This window comes from Dipodomys spectabilis, unplaced genomic scaffold (assembly GCF_019054845.1).
Source record: "Dipodomys spectabilis isolate Male_0828 unplaced genomic scaffold, ASM1905484v1 ptg000155l, whole genome shotgun sequence".
NCBI classification, from domain to species: domain Eukaryota; kingdom Metazoa; phylum Chordata; class Mammalia; order Rodentia; family Heteromyidae; genus Dipodomys; species Dipodomys spectabilis.
The window spans coordinates 2,213,631-2,232,192 of NW_024870832.1; the positions used below are offsets into that span (position 1 = coordinate 2,213,631).

Here is an 18,562-nt window from a genome sequence, read left to right on the forward strand (position 1 = left end):
GCACATGTTTTAGGACCCTACTCAAATGCATTTTTCTTCATGAAGTGTTACTTTTTCAACTTTATTGAAAGTAAGCTGATTCTCTCAAATTCCTATACACATTCTTTGTACCAATTAAAGGTATTCTCTGTATTTTTATGTCAATAGCCTTGATTGATGATTCTATTCCCAGTGCAACTACCACTAATACTAGTAGTTATCTCTTTTTTTTTTCCTGTGCTAGAACTGAGCTTCAACTCATGGCTTGGAATTCTGAAGGTCTCAGTTGACCATACCTTCACTTCCAACATTTTTTCTGATTAGTTGAAGGTAAGAATCTCACTGTTTTTTCTATTCCAAACCCCATGATTCTTAGACTGAACCTCTTGAGCAGCTAAGCTTATACATGTGAGCCAACAGCACCTGGGTTCACTTCTTAACAATATGCTATGGGGGCTGGGATGGTGGCTCAGTGGTAGAGTGCTCGCCTTGCATGCATGAGGCCCTGGGTTCGATTCCTCAGCACCACATAAGCAAAAAGAAAAAAAGCCAGAAGAGGTGCTGTGGCTCAAGTGGTAGAGCGCTAGCCTTGAGCTGAAGAGCTGAGGGACAGCACCCGGGCACAGAGTTCAGGCCCCACGATCAGATACCCCGTTCCCCCCCCCACAAAAAAAAAGAATATGCTATGGGCCTTTACATATAGTCACTTATTCAACAACCTGAAATGCAGCTGTTTCATGTCAGTAAATAAGAATCACTTTGAAAAACTATGAAATAATCTTTTGTAAAAAGATATATTCTTATCTTTATTTTATAAACAAGAAAGCTAAGGTACTAAATCATTGACAATCTTGTCAAGTTCACACACCAGTTAGCCATAGAGATGTGAAATGACTCTAGGCCTTATTTCTACATACAGTTGTACTTACTGTGTGCTGACTCAGTTTTCCTGTCTCCATGTAATAAAGCTGATACCATGTGAACATGGACTGAAAGCAGAACAAATTATAAGCAATAGAAAATGTGTCTCTCTTCTGAGCTGAGGCATTTTAGAGTACAACCCTGGAAGCCACAAAAGAGAGAGCCTGGACCTAAAAATCACATTACACAATGCAGAGGTGTTATGCATCAAACCTTCAGAAAGCAAAAGACAAGCCAGTGATGATCCCTTAGTTCTCTAATTTGTTTTTCTCATTGTCAATGCTGCTATAATAAAGACTCTCAAACCTAGTTTCTCAACCTTAACTCTCCTCCAACTTCTGATTCAACATTTCAGAGTATTTTTCAGCTAACACAGGCAGAAGAAAGAAGAGAAGGAAATGAATACAGTAAATGCTACTAGCTTCTTCACATGGAAATAAAACAACAATGAAGCAATCAGATAGAATATGTGAGGAACTCATGGAGAACCTCACAAATCCTAATAGTACCTCAGGTGTAATCTCAGATTCCACAAGACCATCTCAGAGTAAGAGAAGAGGACTGAATGCAAACAAGTTATGCAGTTATCCTACTCCATCAAAAATCTTTTCTTGTCTTTCTACCTACACTACATTTACATATTAGTTTCATTTCCTGTGTATCAGGAAATCTTGTCTGACATTGGAATACAGTAGTCAGAATAGCTTTTAGAAACAGTACAAATTCAATCACTTATTTCAGGTAATTTTCACTTATCATGAAAGAGGATCATGAACTTCTTCATTTCAGTTTCTATAGTGGTAGGCATTATCCACTCTATTGCCTTTCCTATTCATTGGCCATAATAGATACACTCTTTCAAATGCTATTAAATTTAGAAATATTAAATGTGTTTGCCTCCCTCCAAGCAAATTCACCATAGTAATTTACACTACTCACAAAAATCCAAACATATACACATTAGTTAATGGCAGTATTTCTCACAATGGTGAAAACTAGAAACCTCAGTGTTCCACACTAGTTATATTATAGTATTTTCTATAAAAGATTATTTCATAGTGTTTTTAAAGTGATTCTTATTTACTGACATGTGACAATCACATTTCAGGCTTGTGAGTAAAATTGTAAATTACAAAAATCTGTATTTTGATTCTATTTATATGTGTGTTTGTATCTATGTCTGAGGACTATTTTGTGTATGGAAATAAAGAAGGCATAAAAATCTGCTTCAGAATTTTAACAGTTCTTTCTTGGTAGGTTTTGAGATGCACTTCACTTTTATATTCTTCTGTGTTGCTTCTGTTTTAAATGTTCATATATCTATCTATATCTATATATAAAGGATTAGAGATATAGCTTAATGACAATGCTTTATCTAGCATGCTTAAGATACCAGTTTCAATATCCACTAGCACAAATATCACAAATGTAATACAGATTCATATTGGAAAAATGTTTAAGCTGTATCTTAGCTGCCACTTTCCAGCACACCAAAATTTCATTCAATGGAAACACAAAGTGTCATAAACTAAGGTTAGCAATCTAGTTTATAGACATCACTTCTACCTAGTTTCTATAGTCAGAATGTTGCCTGTTATTACTCAATCTATAATGAAAATAATGAGGTTTCAAAAGTACACTCACAGTTAATTCTTTCATTTCAGATTTCAACATTAAACCGTAAAGGCAGATTCTACATATAGACCATAATTCCAATGAAACCTTGGGTAAAAATCTTGTTGCAGAATGAGTTCCTAAGTCATAATATTTTTTCTCTTTCTGACCACATTTCGAATTTATGAAGTCGTATATGTAATTTATGAAGTCATAGATGTAACAGTACCAGAAAATTTACTGGCTGTCAATGAAAAAATAAGAGAGGCTCTAAATTATATTTGTTAACACACCCAGTAGTATATCAGACAAGATATTGTGAAATAAGTTCTATACTTCAAGCCTCTTTTACCTGTTAAAGGATTTTTTCAAATAAGAAAGAGACAAAATACACCATGAAGTTTTCTAGTTTAAAATCTAACCACCAGAATTTACCAACTAAGATGGCAAAATAGGAGAGTAAACAGGAAAAGATTCTAAAATTCTATTGGAACAATAACCCGTGATATCACAGGTTATTCCAAGCAGAGTACGAATGAAGTTTGATTTTAGGTCTAGCCCATCCATTAAACAGATGCTACATTAAACATAAAGTTGCTTAATAACAAAGTATTTGTGTCACTGGCTATTCTGGTTAAACACACACTATATTCATCATGGTTAAAATAATAAAGATTAATTTGTACTGTTGGTTGCATAGCTATTCAGGAAAGCTCGCATTCATCTAAATGGTGACTTACAGAGACAAGATTCTTCCATATTGCAGTTTAACATTTGGAATATGTGGTTTCCAACTTTGCCACAGAACAGATGCTGGGGCATAAAATAAGAGGATTTTATGGATTGAGCTGGAAATAGCATATACCATTTACACCTATGTGCCTTTGTCTAGAAGTTAACCATATTATTTTACCTTGCTCCAAGAAAGGACTGAAAATATAGTTTGGTACCTAGGAAGACAAAATGGATTTGTGAACATGACGAATGCTGCTGTAGTTTGATGTTAACTGTTCTTTTTATCTTTGTAGAACATATTCGATATGTTCTATGGTAATTTCTTTCCTTTTCTGTATGCCTCAAACTCATGTGGCAAAGGAAGACTCACTGCTCTAAAGTATAGACCTAAAAGTTATCTCCAGCTTCTCCCTTTCCTCAGTGCTCCCACAGTCATCAACATTCCTGTGGCTCATTTTTTTCAGCCTATGCCTTTATCCCCCCCACCATCAGCCAGGTGTTCAACTACCCTCTCCTGGAAAGAAATCTCTGCCTCCACTCTGACCTCAACGACAATTTTCCCACCCCACCCATTGTCACCTCCACCAATACAGAAACAATAACAAATCTTTATTATCCTAAGACATAGTATCACTTCTCCTTACCTTTACACCTCAGTAGGTTTACTTCAGGCTCTGTTAAATATCTCATAATATCTCCTACAACTACAAAACTGCTCTGCACACTAAATGAGTTCCTTACATATGGATTAAGAAGACAAACAATAATCTCTTAGGAGCTATTAAAGTATATATAGACATTTCTTTATATTCTAAGTGGTCCCATACTTCTAGAAATTGAGAGTTTGGCTCTACATATTTGATTGTTCCTTTTCTTGCCATATAGCCATACATTTGCAATATTTTAAAATATGGAATGCTTCAGCAATTTGTTTGTCATCCTTATACAGGAGACATGTAATCTCTGCATCATTTCAATCTTAGTATACAGTATATATTGCTATAGCAAGTACTTGATATTGCTTTCTATTGCCTTCAGCATGTTGATGCTCTAGCCAGCCCTTCTTTACTGTTTCTACAATATGCAGCAATGGATTCTACAACAAATATAATCAATAAATATAATCTCTAACAAATGTAATTATTCCATATTATATATTACATTGTTATATATTAATGTAATTACTAATAAGTATTTGATTATAGTTTACAAGAGAATAAGTAACAGCAAAACTGTTCAGGCTGTGGCCCATGGGAGCACTTGTTCACTTTGCAGATGCCCATCCCTAAAATAATATAAACTAGTCTTCTTTCCTCTCTTCCCACTATTACTATGTGTTCACTGAAGAGTATTTAATAAATGAAGTCACTTAAGAATTCTAACCAAATCTACAATTTTATCAGCAATTCACCTTTATATTATCCCAATAAACCAAGACAGGAAGAGATGAAGAAGAAATTAGAGAGCTAAAGAAGTCTTAAAAGTGTGGTGGATATTAAAGCAGATAGTTGTGACAGAGCTGGTGATATTGTGACACAATCCTCTGATGATATTGTGACACAATCCTGCCAAAGTAGGACAGGCAGGGAGGGAGAGGAGGAGGAGGAAGAGCATCAGAATGATCCTTCTCAACACTTCTCTGGAACAAACTTGAATTGGTTTCTTCAAGGTGGGGGTGATGGGTTTGAGGGGGGGACCCTTTCTCTGAAGTCTGAAAAGGAATCAGGCAATATTGCAGTCCCTCAGGCAGCCCAAGTAAGCACAGGAACAAGATAAGAATTCCTCACCTTGAGCACTCACACTGAACTTTTTTTTGAAAGTTCTCAAACCTTCATGATAGAAACAGTTTTGATCCTCACAGCAAGATCTGTGAGGCAGGAAGGACGGGGAATCTGATCTTTAGTGAGGTAAACTGAGTCAGAAAGGAGCAATTGTAGGTCATCCAACACCAAAGCCAATGCCTCCATTTCTTTATTCACTCACTCATCCAGCATGCATTTATTGATCACCTATTATGTGGCAGAGCCTGTGTCAAGCGAGGGTGATCTACAAGGCACTTGCACTTAACTTAGAGAACTATATATCTGAAGAAAAGACCAATAAATCATTAACAAAATAACAACAGGTATTAGTTAATATCGTAATTTCTGATTATGTTACCATAACATGGGAAATTATGGAACAATATCGTTAGATAGAGCAATGGTATAAATATACCAGGAAGATTTCAGGGTCAAGGAATCAAAGGGAAAGTCTGAGCTAAAAGGTAGTGAAAGCAGTGAAATTCTTGAAGGAGCTAGGTGCTGGTGACTCACACCTGTAATCCTAGTTACTCAGGAGGCTGAGATCTGAGTCTAGGTGATATCCTACCAGTCTAGCTAGCCTGCAGTAAGCATTGCTTTAGATTGGTTTAGCTAGATCTTCCTCACCCCCAGTGTCTTCTAAATACCAGCTCCATGGCTAATAAAGTTCTACTTGTGGCCAGGCCCTGGTGGCTCACGCCTGTAATTCTAGCTACTCAGGAGACTGAGATCTGAGAATTGCAATTCATAGCCAACCCTAGGCAGGAAAGTCCATGAGCCTCTTACCTCCAATGAAACATCAAAAAAGTTGCAAGTGGAGCTGTGGCTCAAAGTGATACAGTACTAGCCTTGAGCAAAAAAGCTAAATTAAACACTTTGTACATCAAAGGAAAATGAGCAAATATGAGTGAGGCAGAAAAAAAAGAATCACAAGGACCCAGAGGAACAAAGGATACGTGTTTCCCTTCTAAATGGAAGCTTGATAGTTGATACATTCATAAGTAAATATATTGGGTGGTGTGCAGCTATATGCAGATACATTCACTGAAATACAGTAAACTCAAGTGTCATCTCAAATATTGTATAAGTCCTTAGAAAGGCTAAGTTCAACAAAATAAAAATAAACAACAAGACGCAGGTACTCAAAAGGAGTAGAGTAGGGTCAAGGAGAAATGAGTAAATGAACGAAGAAAAGAAGAGGAGAAAACAGTCAAGAATTCTATGTATTTCCTACAAAATGAAGATGAATGAGGGGAGGGGAGGAATGGGTGAGAATGTTAAAAGGAGTAACATGGACCAAGACATACTGAATTCATCAACTGCTTTGTTACATGACAACTCCATTATACAATGACTTAAAGACAATTCCAGCCGGGTACTGGTGGCTCATGCCTGTCATCTTAGCTACTCAGGAGGCTGAGATCTGAGGATTGCAGTTCAAAGCCAGCCCAGGAAGGAAAGTCCATGAAACTCTTATATCCATTGAACCACCAGAAAACCAAAAGTGGCACTGTGGCTCAAGTAGTAGAGCACTGGCCTTGAACTGAAGAGCTTAGGGACATCACCCAGGCCCAGAGTCCAAGCCCCATGACTGACCAAAAAATAAAAAAAGAGACAATTCCAAAACATTCTGAACAAATACAGTGAAAGAAGCAAGGTAGAAGTAAAAAAATTACAAGGAAAGAACTGAATTTGAGGACTTACATTCCAATCACTGGGGTGTCATGATTCTATGTCAGTGGCATACGTTGCTGGCTCCCAGAACCTCAGTTTCCCTCCTCTGGTGAGGAAAGGATCTGGGTCCCAGAGGGTATCCTTCTAAATCTGAGGTTCTCTGCAGTTCTACATTGCTATTCTTGTTCCTCCAGAGAAAGAGAGAGAGTCAGAGAGACAGACAGACAGACAGACAGTGCCACACAAGCCACTGCCACGCCATGGGGCCTGGTGCAGGATAATTTATAGTGCCACATTGCAAATGGAACATATTCACCATCCACAATCTTGAGTGTCATCATTATTGGCCTCGTGGGAGAAGTTTATTTCTTCCCTGCCCTTCAAATGTTAGCACAAGGTGAAAAGACTGGGTGTACTTTTCCTGGGTTTTGCAAGATGGAAGTCTGTGAACACGGGGACAAATCCATTTCAAGGTCTGGCTTCAGGAGGAGGAGAAGAGGCCATCTAGAGCTACCATTCCAGCAAGGTGCAGTTCATTCCCACAGATATGATTGGAGAAGCTACCAGGTACCTCATTTCCCCCCCTCAGAGATCATTCTCTGCTTTAGTTCCATCTGTCATCTGTCCTTTATTAACCTCACGAACATCTTATAGTACCATGTACCAGTGATTCATGCCTGTAATCCTAGCTATTAAAGAGGCTGAGATCTGAGGATCATGGTTCAAAGCCAACCCAGGCAGGAAAGTCTGTGAGACTCTTATCTGCAATGAACCACCAGAAAACCAAAAGTGGAGCTGTGGGTCAAAGTGGTAGAATGCTAGTCTTGAACAAAAATGATCAAGCACAGTGTGCAGACCCTGAGTTCCAGCCCCAGGACAAGCACAAAACAACACTACATATGCACACACACACACACACACACACCACACACATACACACACACGTATCTTAATATATAAAGCTTCCTTATAGATAACATCTTTCCTGTGAATTCTCCCAATATGCCCACCAAACTAATGGTAACCCTTTCAAGCATTTGCCCAACATTACTACCGCATTTCATACCTGATCAGCCATAGTTCAAACCCTAGTATCATCAAAAAAAAAAAAAAAAGAACAAAAGAAAGAGAATGAAAGAAAGGGCTGGCTGGTAGTTCCTGTCATCCTAGCTCTTCAGGAGGCCGAGATCTGAGAATAATGGTTCAAAGCCAACCTGAGCAAGGACAAGACCAGTCTATGAGACTCTTATTTCCAACAAGTGGTAGAGTGCCAGCCTTGAGCAAAAATCTTCAGGGAAGTGAAGGATCTCTATGATGAAAACTTTTAAAACTGAAAAAGGAAATCAAAACAGAACTTAGAAAGTGGGAAAACCTCCCATGCGCCTGGATTGAAAGGATCAACGTTGTGAAAATGGCAATACTTCCCAAGGCTATCTACAAATTCAATGTGATACCTATCAATATTCCAACCTCATTCTTCAAGGAAATAGAAGAGGCAATCCAAAAATTCATATGGAACAATAAAAGTCCCTGAATATAAAGAAAGAACAGTGCTGGAGGAATATCAATACCAAATTTCAAACTCAAAAGCCATAGTAATCAAAACAGCTTGGTACTGGCACAAGAACATACATCAGGACCAATGGAATAGAATTGAAAACCCAGAAATGAACACACAGACCTATAGTCATCTAATCTTCGATAAGGGAGCTAAAAAAATAGAATGGAAGTACAGCTTCTTCAGTAAATGGTGCTGGCAAAATTGGTTAATCACTTGTAGAAAACTAAAGCTAGATCCTTCTATATTACCCTGCACCAGAATCAACTCCAAATGGATCAAAGACCTCAAGGTCAAAGCAGACACTCTGAAAACATTATAGGATGGAATAGGAGAAACCATAGGTCTCCTTGGCACAGGCAGAAAATTTCTTAATAGAGACTCAGAAACACAACAAATCAAAGAAATGTACAAATGCGATTGCATGAAATTGCAGAGCTTCTGCATGACAAAGGACATAGCTAGTAAGATCAATAGAAAGACCACCGAATTGGGAGAAGATCTTTACTAGCCATACAATTGACAAGGGTCTCATATCTAAAATATACCTGGAACTCAAAAAATTAAATCCCCCAACAACAAATCCTCAAAGAAAAAAACTGCCCAATAAATAAGTGGGCTAAAGACTTATAAAGAAACTTCTCTGAAGAGGAAAGAAGGATGGCCAATAGACACATGAAGCAATGCTCAACATCCCTAGCCATAAAAGAAATGCAAATCGAAACAAAATTGAGATAGCACCTCACCCCAGTTAGAATGGCTATAATCAAGAACTCTAATAACAACAGATGTTGGAGGGGATGTGGACAGAAGGGTACCCTACTGCATTGTTGGTGGAGTGTAAACTTGTTCAACCACTTTGGAAAGTAGTATGGAGGTTCCTCAAAAGACTCCACATGGAGCTCCCCTATGACCCAGCAATCCCACTTTTGTGCATTTATACAAATGATCCCAAACAATACCATACTAAAGCTATCAGCACAACTATGAATATGGAACCAACCTACATGCCCTTCAGTACATGAATGGATCAAGAAAATGTGGTATATATACACAATGAAATTCTATGCCTCCACCAAAAAGAATGGCATCTCCCTTTTGTTAGGAAATGGAAAGACTTGGAAAAAATTATATGAAGTGAAGTAAGCCAGGCCCAAAGAAACATAGGTCCCACTAGTTATTTGCAATAACTAGTATATGTCTGAGACAAGCAGAAATGGTCAGATAAGTTGATGTTAGGCAAAATGAACCCCAAGATAATGACTCAAGTGGTTTTTCTTTCTTGCTATTGTTTCTAACATATTTATAAGATGATTTCTTTGTTGCTTTGTATGTCCCTCCCTCACAGTATAACCCTTGTTTTCACTGTATTTGATATTGGTATAATTTGAGGAGGGGAAGGAAAAAAACAAATTGTTTAATTAGGGATAAGGTTGACCCATTGAAACAATTAGATGTACAAGATGTTATGTTGAAAAATGAACTTTACACTTTGGCTGGGGAAGGGGTGGGCAGGGCAGGGAGAGAAGATGGGAGGGCAGGGATGGTATGGGGAAACAAAGGAGGAGGCAACAATGCTTGGTAAGAAATGTACTCATTACCTTGCTCTTGTAATAGTAACACCTCTGTATGGTATCTTCACAATAAAAAATTTATTAACAATAAAAAAATGCTCAGGGACAGTGCTCAGGCCCTGAGTTCAAGCCCTAGAACTGGCACCAAAAAAGAAAGAGAAAGGAAGGAAGGGAGGAAGGAAGGAAGGAAGGAAAGGAGGGAGGGAGGGAGGGCAGGCAATTTGAATGTCTCATTTAGTAAGCCAATAGCTACTGTTGGCTAATATTTTGGAGTGAATTCTTGTTTAATAACGCACTATGAAGATTCTCGCTATTCTAAGCCTGTCAATATCAACCTGAGACCTATACTTTCAGATTCGCTTCTGGTTTTTTGTTGTTATGTTGTTGTTGTTTTGGTTTTATTTTTTTTTGATGGCTGTGGGACTTGAACTCAGGGCCTGGGAGTTGTCCCTGAGCTCTTTTGCTCAAGGCTAGTGCTCTACCTCTTTGAGCCACAGCTCCACTTCTGGTTTTTGAGTAGTTAATTAGAGAGAAGAGTCTCACAGGGATTTTTCTGTGTAGGCTGGCTTTGAATCATGATCCTCAGATCTCAGTCTCCTGAATAGCTAGGATTACAGGCCTGAGCTACCAGGCCCCAGCTCAGGTTTACATCTTTATCTGTGAATTATGTGCCAAACTACAGCATCCTCTGTCATCTTCATGACATGTCTAATAACCATTGCAAATGGACTAAGTAGCAGGAGAAGCAGGCTCAGAGACAAGACACTGGGCAGGGCAGCAGGGCCATCTAAGCCAGGATGAACAACTGAGGACCCAGGTCTGGGAGAAGATAGAATGCTGAGGTATCCGCTTCTCCTGCACCTACAATGTGGGAAGAGATAGCCTGGCCTGGGCCTTTCCATTCATGTGAGGTGGGGGAAAAGTACCAAGGAGCTAATTGATCCATAATATTTATGAGAAACAGTAGAAATAAACTCCTCATGCAATTGGTATATAAATCATTTCAGCAATGAATAATGATACCAAGACAGGTAATTTATTTTAAATATGAGACACTTCTGAAAGCCTGGGCTTGGTGATTATGTTTAAAGTACTCTCTAAGCTGGTGTGCTGGTATTTGATGCCCAGAATCCTAGCTACTCAGGAGGCTGAGATCTGAGGATCATGGTTCAAAGGCAGCCAGGGTACAGACAAATTTGAAGGATTGTTTTTTGCTGGTCCTGGGGGCTTGAACTCGGGGCCTGGGCTCTGTCCCTGAGCCTCTCTGTGCACAAGGCCAGTGCTCTACCACTTGAGCCACAGTGCCACTTCCAGCTTTTTCTGTGTATGTGGTAATAGGGAATCAAACCCAGGGCTCCATACATGTTAGGCAAGCACTCTACCACTAAGCCACATTCCTAGCCCAGAGGGATTCTTATCTCCAGTTCATCTCAGTAATAAAAGCAGGAAGTGGAAATATCTAAGCAAGAGTGTGAGGCTCTGAGTTCAAACCTCACTACCAGCACAAGAACAAAGATAAATCTACAATAGTACACCTACAATGTACTATTCTGGGCAAAAATGAGCTCCTGGACCTCAGAGGCATGCAACCTAAGATTAGTTGGCCATACAGGTGTTATATGAGGAGAAAAGCTTAGCAGATCAAGGTTGGGCTGGATGTATTTCAAGGACCATGGTCCAATGACAAAACCAAAAGGGACGATGAAGCCAGTCCCAGTGGTTCACACCCTGTAATCCAAGCGACTCAGGAGGCTGAGATCTGAGGATCGAGGTTCTAAGCCAGCCTGGGCAGGAAAGTCTGTGAGACCGATCTCCAATGAATCACCAAACTCTCCATCCACTCACACAACTCTATTGAAGAGTCATATGCATATATACACACACACGTATTAACTGAAATATGGCTGGGTTGGGGGGAGGATTTGGACAATTTACAAAAATGAATACCAGCAAGCCAGAATTTGAGATATTAATGGTGGGATGATGAGATCTAGGATAAGGGGGCAGGCAAATGAAGAGAGGAAGGGTACACAAATGCAACCATAATAGTCAATGTATATGTGTGTAAATGGAACTAGGAAAATTGAGGGGAAGGAGAGGAAGGATAAAAAGGGTGGGATTGATCAAGATGCATTGTACTCATAGACATGTTGAATTGAAACCCTCTTTGTTCAGCTACCTAAAGATAACAGTTTTTTTAATGTGTGTGTGTGTATGTGTGTTAAATGAGTGAATGGTTGTTGAAATGATAAGACATTCCAAAATCTCCAAAGCTAAAGCTTCTGCAGCTAGGCTGCAGATACGCTTTTGTAGCTTAGGCTAGGACAGATAAATCGATTATACCAGAGCTGCAAAGCCCCACCTGGTACAAAGGAGAGATGTGATGGTGGGAATCGGTGATGAGACTGATTAGTCATGTCTGCCCTACATGATCAGAAATGGCTGCAGGAACAATGCTTTCCTGTCAGGTATTCTTCATGCTTGCCCTACATGTTGTGAAATAGACTTTTCACTGCTATCTCTCTCTCCTCTCTCTCTCTCTCTCTCTCTCTCTCTCACACACACACACACACACACACACACACACAGAGCCAGGGAGAAGGATAGACTGGAATCAAGGTGTTCATTGAAGTGGGCTATAATCTAATGAGAAAGAAGATGGCTCTCAGACCCACTGCCCCGTGGGGACAGCCATCTCTGATTCCCAGGCTGAGGGCTTTGTAAGGGGGACCCCAGGGCCTCTCTATCAGCAGGTGACCTCCACTCGTTAGCCTCTCTTGATGACTCCTTGCTAGAGGACATCGTGCATATTATCTCATTTCATCTTTTGTTGTTGTTCTGGTCCTGGGGCTTGAACTCAACACCTAGCTGCTGTCCCTTAGCTTTTCACTCAAGCTAATGTTCTACCACTTGAACAGTTCCATTCTGGCTATTTGGTGGTTAATTGGAGATAAAAAAAATCTCATGGACTTTTGCCAGGGTTGGCTTCTAAGTTATAACTGTGAGATTCCTATGCCCAGCTGGCAAATTATTTCTAAAGCAAAATAGGCAAGTGGTTTATGCCTGTAATCCTAGCTATTCAGAATGCTGATAATATGAGAATCAGGGTTTGGAGCCAGTCCAGACAGCCAAATCCTTGAGACATTTATCTCTAATTAACCAGCAGAAAAGCTAGAAGTGGAGGTGAGACTCAAGTGGTTGAGCACTAGCTTAGAAAGAAAAAGCCAAGTAAGAATACGAAGCCCTGAGTTCAAGCCCCAGTATTAGCACAGAAAAAAGGAAACGAAGGAAGAAATGTAGGAAGGTAGGAACAAGGAAGGACGAAGGAAGGAAGGAAGGAAGGAAGACAGACAGACAGACAGACAGAGGAAAGAAGGAGGGAGGGAGAGAGGGAAAAGGAAGGAAAATAAGGAGAAAGAAATGGAGAAAGAGAAAGAAAAAAGAGAAGAGAAAGAAAGGGAGAAAAAGAAAGGAAAAACAAAAAGTAAAAAGAAAAAGAAAGGCAGACAGGAAGACAGGCAGGCAGGCAAAGTCATAACATTGAATGCAAATCCTGGCCTTGCTATATTATCTTTTTATATAAGCCTTATCATATAATTGGGCCTCACACACACAAAATTATGCGACCTAATCAAATTATCTCTCTTTCTAGCTCTATTCCTATATAGTCAATGGCATGGTTAAAGTCACTGCAGTCTCTCTTAGCAGGGTCAGAAACTGCCTGGTAGATGAATGACTTTGAAGTCATGTTCCATGCTCTCTCTCTCTCTCTCTCTTTCCATTCTTCATGGCTAGCCCCTGAGAAGCAAGCAACTGCTACTGAACACCATCAAATCACACCTTCCCATCCCCTGATATACACAGACAGTGTTCCGAGTGGTCCTTCTGAGATGATTACCATCCTTCATCCCCACCCCTGCTCCCACACAGCACAGACCTCCTGATCCTGGCTCAGAGCCCTATCCTAGGCACTGTGACCTTCTGACTACACTGAGCAATTCTTCTCTCCACGCAGCTGTGGCTGCTAAGCTTCAGAGAGCAACATAAATTCCTATCAGGTCCACACTCTGCCCACCAATGTCAATGCCAATGTCCATGCCACTTTGGTCATGTAGGAACAGCCTGGGGGGAACATCTTTGGCTCATTCAGCCTTACTTCCAGATGTAAGCAATACCTGCCAGACTTCATTCTTCTCCCTTCCTGGTCCCTTCCTGGCCCTGCCGTGGCTTTCACAAGGCACTTGCCCGTGGGAGCAGAGGCTCTGTGGGCATATAGAAATATTATCTGCATAACTTATTACTCCCATACAATCATCTTCCCCCAACTAATGGAGAATCAGAGAGAGTTTTTTAAACTATCAGATGTGGGTGTGTGTATGCGTGTGTGTGTGTGTGTGTGTGTGTGTGTGTATGCATATAAATCTAGCCACCCAGTGAAGGAACATATTGCTTTTATGATTCTGTGTCATTCTTCAAGCTAGTTCCTTTATAAGAGTGCTTAATGTGGGCATGAATTCATTCCTCCTTCTAGACCATCTCCTTTTCTTTTTTATATTATTTGTGTGTATATGAGTGTGTGGGGGTGAGTGTCTGTGAATGAGTATGTGTGTGTAGGAATGTGTGTCCTGTTCCTGGGCTTGACTCAGGATCAGGGCACTGCTCCTGAGCTTTTTCCACTTAAGGCTGATACTCTAGCCCTTGAACCAAAGTTCCATGTATGGGTTTTTGCTGGTTAATGAGAGATAAAATTGTTACAGACTTTCCTGTCCGTTTTCAGATCTCAGTGTCCTGATTAGCTAGGATTACCGGTGTGAGCCACCGGCAACCCAACCTACCTTTGGTTTCTACAATGGTTACCTGATCCATGCTCAGCCAGTCAGAAATTCACCAGTTATAGCCATACGATATGTAGATTTTCCAAGCAACAAGAATAGGGATTAGCATTGTGAAGTGATTCTCTTTCACTGACAGGCCGTAATGGCAGAGAATAAGCCTTCTCTGCGGTGACTTCCTCTGTGCCACATAGTGAGATCTGATGAAGCCAATAGAGGGGAACAGAGAACGGAGAAGCTAACATTCTTGATGACATTATTTATTTTTTAAAAGTGATCTTTAAGTCGTTGTACAAAGGAATTTCTATCCTGATGGGCTTTTTGTTGTTGTTGTTACCAGTCCTGGGGCTTGAACTCAGGGCCTGGGCACTCTCATGAGCTCTTTCACTCAAGGCTAGCACTCTACCAGCTTGGGCCACAGCTCTACTTCCAGTTTTTGGTGGTTAATTGGAGATAAGAGTCTCACAGCTTTTCCTGCCCAGGCTGACTTTGAACTGCAAACCTCAGATCTCAGCTTCCTGAGTTGCTAGGATGACAGGTGTGAGCCACCTTCAAATAACCACCAGAAGTGGAGGTGTGGTTCAAGTGGTAGAGTGCTGACCGTGAGAAATATAAAGAGTGCTGACCCGTGAGTGTGCAGGCCATCAGTTCCACCGGGAGTGCTGGCACAAATTAAAAAGAAAATAAAGAAAAGGAAGAAAAAAAAGAAGATAGAAAGGAAGGGAAGAGAAGGAAAAGAAGAAGGGGAAGGAGTTAAAAGAGAAGAGAATTGAAGAGAAGAGAGAAGATGTGTATGCCAAGCACTGGTGACTCATGTTGTAATCCAGGATCCTGAATGGAAGCCAGCCTGGGCAGTCCATGAGACTCTTATCTTCAAATAACCACCAAAAGTGGTGGTATGGCTCAAGTAGTAGAGCAACAGCCTTGTGTGACAAAACTAAGCAAGAGCCCAAAGGCCTGAATTCAAACTCCACTCCAAGTGTGTGTGCACAGGAGCACACAACACACACACACACACACACACACACACACACACACACACACACACACACACACAGGTTGATGTGGCTGTTGGCAGGAGGCCTCAATCACTCAGCTCCATGGCATCTCTGCAGAACTGCTTGAGCATCCTTACATCATGGCGCCTGGATTTCCTCAGAGGAGGACGAGACACCCTAGGCCATAGCATGCGTTCTTTTATGGTTTAAAGGCAGTCATCCCATAGTTTAAGGAGGAATGATTAGCATCTCCACACCTCACCTTGAAGGAAAGGGTTTCTAGACAATTGTCCATTGCAATGCATAGTTTCTCTTCTGAGCCACAGCAAAATGCCTTCTCATTTCATTACAAGGAATCTTCACCATTTTTTTTGTCAGACATGGGGCTTGAACTCAGAGCCCAGGTGCTATCCTTGAGTTCCTTTTGCTCAAGGCTAGTGCTCTACCAGTTGACCCACAGCTTCACTTCTGGTTTTCTGGTGATTCATTGGAGATAAGACTCTTATGGACTTTCTTGGTGGGGCTAGTTTTGAACTCTGAACCTCATATCTCAGCCTCCTCATTAGTTAGGATTACAGGTGTGAGTCACCAAGGCCGGCTTCCTCACTCTGCTTATTAGGAGTTTGTTTTGATCTCCTTCTGTGCTACAAATTGGGGAATAACTGACCTTGTTTTACTCTGCTCCTCGGAAACAAAGACTTATAGCCCACGTCCATGAACAGTAAAATAATTCACTGCAAATATTTTACACACTACCATCATCTCTAAATTCTCCTGATCTCCTTTCTAATTTTTTTATTGTCTTGTTTTTTTCCCATTTATTTTGTGGTGCTCTCTAAGCTTTGCATTTTAATGAGCTGCCTTAACTCCTTTTCAGGACAAGGCAAGATATAAATAAATAAGTAAAGCATATGAATGTACACATATGTACCTAAAATAGCTCTCTTGATTTACAACTATGGATCCTGTGTGTCAGAGCCCCAAATCATTTGAGCAAATTCAGGTCATTGTATCTGACAGATGCTGTGATAAGGAGACTATCAGCAGCACTTACAGAATCTTCCAGAATCCATTTCCTATTCATGTTGCATGCCAAGCCCTAATTCAACCCTCCTTCACCTTCACAACAGCCCTCAGAGGTAGGCACTGTCATGGTCCCTATGTTACCAATTAGGCTTAAAGGGGTGATACAACTTTTCCCAAGATTACATTTGAAAGCCAGGCACTGATGGCTCATGCCTGTAATCCTAACTACTCAGGAGGCTGAGATCTGAGGATCACAGTTCAAAGCCACCCTGAGTAGGAAAATCCCTGAGACTCTTACCTCTTAATGAATCACCAGAAAACTGGAAGTGGAACTATGACTCAAAGTGGTAGAGTGCTACCCTTGAGCAAAAAAGCTCAGGGTCATGACCCAGGCCCTGAGTTCAAACCCCATGACTGACCAAAAAAAATTCACATTTATAGAAAGTAGCAGAGCCACAACACAAACACAAGATGGGTGAGTGCTGGAGTTGAAGTTCTATAATGTTTTGGGGCATATTGTAAGATGTTATTCATAAGAAGATCAAAACTCCATGGAGATAAACCAAAAATCATCAAGTAGTTGCTTACCATTCTTGGGTAAACTCCAGCTTTGCCGTTGGTGGTGTGCAGTTTCCCAGAAGAGGAGAAGAAAATACACCATAGAGGATTCCACAGCACAAGCAAGAAGCTATTGGCTGGCATATGTGAAGCATGGAGAGCAGAATTTCCATGACTTGAGACAAACAGGACACAGGAGACATACTACAGGTGCTCAAAGAAGTCCCAAACTTCATTCCCTAAGAAGGTTCTAGGGGGTGATGAGATTTGAGCTGCACCAGGTACCAGTGGTTTACTCCTATAATCCTAGCTACTCAGGAGCTAAGATCTAAGGATCAAGGTTCAAAACCAGCCTGAACAAGAAAGCCTATGAGACTCTTATCTCCAATAAATGACTAAATAAAAAAAGCCAGAAGTGGAGCTCAAGTGATAGAGCACTAGCCTTGCCCCAAAAAGCTTGAGAACAGCAACATGGCCCTAAGTTTAAATCCCAGGATTGGTACAAAAGAAGGAAGAGGAGGAGGAGGAGAAAGAGAAGATTCTAGTAGACTGGAAGGAAATACAAAGTTGAAATTTTCCAGGTATCTGCACTGTATAATTGGCCCTTCAAAAACTTAGATTAGCCAGCTAAGACTAAGCAGGTAGCACATGGTCAGTCACTGCAATCGCACATGTGTAGACCCTAGAAGAGAAAAGCAGAGATGCTATACCCCGGACTCTCAGAAAAGAGAAAACTCAGAAAGAATCTGGAATCTACCCATCCCCCATCTCTGTAGCAACAAGATGAATGAAAAACCAGGAAAAGGTGTGTGTGTGGGACTGTGACCTATACACCACTGCTTCATTGAGGGCAGGGAAGGTAGGAATCCTGAGGTCTGGACACTCATCCACGAAATGGGGCTAAATGTATTTCCCCCCCTAGGGAGATCAAATTAGATAATCCATTTAGAAAGCATTCTAGCCTATAAAACAGAATAATATGAACATTCCCAGGACTGGACAACATACTTCTATACAAGTATATGTGTTCTATTTGGGAACAACCTAAATTAAGCTAAAAGCTGTTTCTTGATCCTTGCAATGATTTTTTTTTTAAAAAATGTGTCTATATGCATGTGTGTGTGTGCACGCACATACACACACACATACACACCACACATACACGTGCATACTGGAATTATGCTAGACCTCAGGGCCTGGACACTGTCCCTTAGCTTTAAATTTTTTTAATTTTTTCTTAACCATTTGAGCCACAGCTGTACTTCTAGCTTTCTGTTGGTTAACTGGAGAT

General features: G+C 40.5%; 1 pseudogene; it reads right to left on the reverse strand.

Moving 5' to 3' along the window:
- Window positions 1-4,153: 4,153 nt before the first annotated feature.
- LOC122118583 lies at window positions 4,154-4,247 on the reverse strand (annotated as a pseudogene).
- Window positions 4,248-18,562: the final 14,315 nt, after the last annotated feature.